Below are 4,237 nucleotides of genomic sequence, written 5' to 3' on the forward strand. Positions count from 1 at the left end.
TTTTTTTTTTTTTTTTTTTTTTTTTTAGGAAGAACTATTAATAGCCCTTTTATAAAAAGGATAAGGAGAGGGTCTGGTCTAGGGGACTTCAAACTCTAACACAGAAGTCATATTATACTTTAATATTATATAAACAGCAATGAACTGTTTATACTTATAAAAAGAATTTTTTGCTCATGTGTTCCCCCATGTAACTGCCACCTAACTGAGGTGAAGGAGCTCTGTGGCAGAATTCTGGACTGGCACCCGTGAGGCCCAGAGTTCTGTTCCCGCACCACACACCCTCCCGGCTCTCTGTGCTCTTTCCCCAGTCCCAGCCCCACCCGAAAGGCGGCTGCTCTTCCAACTTCTACCATGACAGATGAGTTTGGGTCACTTTAAATGAGTAACGACATTAACTTGTGTTAAGGTGAAACTCATGCACAACGCAAACGTCAGCCATTTAAAAGTGAGTAATCCAAGGCAGTCAGCACTTTGTAGTGCTGTGTAGCACCACCGTGGTCTCCAAGACGTTTCCTCCATGCCGTAAGGAAAGACTAGGCCCACTTGGCATCTGGCGGCTCTGGGCCGTGTGGGGTGTGTCCTCCTGGGTCCGACTCCTAGAGTTCCCCTAGTGTGTGGTGGGTGCGATGTTACTTCATCTATTGATGAGGAACCAAGGCCCAGGGTGTTAAGAGCTGCCTGTGCCCACCCAGCTAGGAGGAGGTAGTGTTTCGGCCCAGGCATTGTGGCCTAGAGGCCTGTCCTGGGCTGGCGCTCCACATCTGGCGAAGCAGACTCCAGAAATGAGGTGTCCCCTGTGAGAGTCCTCGATGTAGCCCACGCTGCTGCCCATCTGCTGCTGGCCAGCTTGATGTCCCCATGGCCAGTTGTGTGTCATGGGCCTCTTCCTGTCTCAGTGGAGCCTCTGGAACCTTCCTGGACAGGCAGGGAGCCCCAAGCAGCCCCTGTGAGCCTTGGGTGGCACAGGAGCACAGTCCAAGGCTGTAGACTGCAGTGCAGGCCTGCAGGAGCCGTCAATGCCCAGGCCAGCATGAGCCCTGTCTCCTATTGTGATTGCGTGGAGAGCACTGTCTGTCCTGTGCCAGCTACAGCAGCATCACACAGAACAGCTGAATGTGGGGCTCTCTGAGTGTGAGGACGGTGGCCTTCTGAGAAGCTCTTCCACACTGTTGAGGCCCTCTGGCCAGGAGGGAAAAGCAGGTCAGGTGACAAGATCAGAGTTTGTCTGGTCATGGGCTGGGCTGCCAGGCGAACACGGCCATGTCCTGGGAGGTGGCCCTGCTTCTGCTCTGGGCTCCGCGTGATCCAAGGCCACAGCATGGGCCGCTGGAGCTCTTCATCATCTCTCTCTCTCTGTCAGGCACTGGGGCGCCCGTCCTGGGCCCCTCTGCACGATAACGGCAAGGGGAGCTCGGGGTGTGGTGACCGCAGGGTTCAGCTCTATCGTCCCCTTTAAGCTTTGCTTAAATCCAAATGACCTCCACAGGAGTCACATCAGAATGTTCCAGGGTGCTCTGCTGGCCTAGGGTGATGGAGCAGCGTGGTTTCTTGGATTATAGACTCTTCCCCATCAGCAAATCCTGTAACACAGACTGCTGTGTGCGGGAGTTGAGTGTGGGGAAAGAGCTGACACGCAGCCGGTTCCCACAGCTAACGCTTCTTGTGAACAGCGGATTCCTGAGCCGGGCAGTCGGTCAGGACCCGAGTGCTGTTAGCTGCTCATCACCGCTGGCCTGGCCCACGGCAGAGCACAGGGAGGTCAGGGTGGGCAGGGTGACCACAGCTCCTGTGCAGGGACCGCTCCCCACAGTCTGCCTTGGACAACATCCGGAGGGCTTCAGCCTGTGTGGTGTAGGCCCCTGGCAGACTGGTGGGTGAATAGAGCCTAGTCAGTGACTCTGCGGAGCCAGCCTGGGTGCACACCTGTAACCCAGCACTGGGGAGGCTGAAGCAGGAGGATTACCATGAGTTCAGGTCCAGCCTGAACTACATACACAGTGAGACCCTGTCTCTAAAAAAGTCAGAAGCCTCCCTGGGCATGGGGACAGTTCCCTTTTCAGGCCCCTAGAACCTAAGGCCACCTGTGGCCCTCAGGCCCTGCCTTCTTCCTGCCTCCCGAATTGCATTTCTGCCTCACCTCTTAGCAAGGACATCTGGGAAGTGAGTGTTTCCCCGCAGAGGCCTAGTCCACCCTTTCCTCAGCCTGGGCAGTGGCCAGCTCCTCCTTGCATTCCTCTCCTTTGTCTCTGCAGCATTGCCTGTTTCCCCCATGCGGGAGTCACTTCCTTTATACTATTTAGAAGGCACTGTATTTCTGTGATCCATTTTATGTTACAGGTCCTAAATTTTCCCTTGCGGACACACAAGAGCCTATGAGTCTTTTGCCTTCTTTTCCTTTGGCTTCGGGAAGCCAAGAGCCCAGTTTGTAGTTCCTTGAGGGACTGATGTGAGACTTTTAAATTAGCTTTGTCTCTGGGTTTATCTTAAATGCAGCCTTACTTCCTTTTATTTCTTCATTTAGGTATAGTATTTGTATTATATTCATCTATGGGAAATACCACAGATTAAAAAGGGAAGTAGATTCTACATGAATAAAGTGCATCCTTCTTTTGGAAATGGAGACTTGATTGCATCGCTCAAACTGGTGTTGAGCTTGCAGTCCTCCTGCTTCAGTCTCTCAATAGCTGGGACTGGAGGTGCACACTGCCCACCCAGCTCACGCAGTCACCACACAATGACATGGGCACATTTCCTCAATGCCGAAGACCCCTGGTTTCCTCACCAGTCACCTTGCCTCCCTGGGCTGAGGTCCCACTGATCTGCTTTTGGCCACTGACACTGGGTTTGCTTGTTTCTGGAATTTCATGAAACTGGAACCATAGAAGAAGGCTAGAGGAAAAGAGTGAGTGTTTTCATGCTGAGAAATGATAGATGTTTGAGAAAATACATGTGCCTCTCTGATCCAAGCATTATGCAACACAGACATGTATTGAAATGTCACATTTTATAATATAAAATGTTATAACTTTTGCATGTGTACTAAAATGTTTTAAAAAGCAAAAATAAATTAAAAAATGCAAAAGGAAAGGTGTGGTTGGGCTGGTGGTTTTAGCTGTCCTGTGGACTCTGGACTCTGGAATCACAGCATTCTGAGCTGCAGCCCCGCCCTCCTAGTCCCCAAACCCGGCTCCTGATTGTGCCCAGGGACTTGTTCTTCCTGTGTCACTCTGACATGAGGGCACACACCTTGCAGAGAAAGAGCCAGAGCTCAGTCAAAAATCACTGGCCAGGGGAGCACTGTCTCCCATCTCCATTCGGTTCTCTGTTTCTCCCTCTGAGTCTTTGTGGCCAGGGGACTCCCTTCCGGGAGAGGGCAGACGCCCCTCACCTTGGAGCTTCCGGCTGCCACTGCCTGCGCTGGGTCACAGATTACCGGGCTGCTTGCTTCCCCGATCGCGTTCTCTGTCCTCATGAGGCACAGTTGTCCAAGTTCCCCCAGTTCATCCGATCAAACACCCAAACTCTGCGTGTTCTCTTCTCCTCTGGCTTTGTTTTCTCCACTCTGCAGTGGACTGAGCCGTTCCCAGTCTTGGTGTTCTCACTCTGCCCCCCTGGCTTCAGCTTCTTAACTGTAGCCCCTTCCCTCCTCCTCGTTCCTAACACCACTTATCCACGCACCTCGTGTGCCTTCTGATTGCACTGATGCCTGGGCTGTGGTCAGGTTCTTTCTGCTGCTCTCTGTGGCTGCCACCTACTCCCTGACACTCCTGTGCCCCGGGGCTCACTCCTGCTCACTTCTCTTGTATTCTCCAGCTGTGGGCTCCTCTGCCGGCACAGCGCTGTTCTGGCCACACCTGATTCATTCCTGGATGCCTGGTGCCTCTGACTGGAGTCTTCTGCTCCCCCATTCGGTGTTGGCCAGGTCCACATCTGTAGCCGGACTGTCCTTTCCCAACACAGGGGCTGATGCGCAGAGGCCCCTTCTTCTGGAACTGTAAAGGGCAGGAGCGTGAGCTCTAGCTGTTTAGTTCACTGCAAGAGTACAGGTACAGCAAAGGCTGCTTGTTTACTGAGTGTTCCCTGCGTCCCTGGAGTTAAACCAGGAAACTGAGGCCCAGGGAAGTAGAATAAGTTGTCTTTGGTCACAGAGCCGAAGTTAGGGCGCTCTCTCTTTCATAGTACTGTGTTCCTCTCTCTTTAAAAATTCAGCTTCAGACACTGATCTGTAAATCCA

The sequence above is a fragment of the Fukomys damarensis genome, unplaced genomic scaffold (assembly GCF_012274545.1).
Source record: "Fukomys damarensis isolate Sample0158 unplaced genomic scaffold, DMR_v1.0_HiC HiC_scaffold_5, whole genome shotgun sequence".
Lineage (NCBI taxonomy): Eukaryota > Metazoa > Chordata > Mammalia > Rodentia > Bathyergidae > Fukomys > Fukomys damarensis.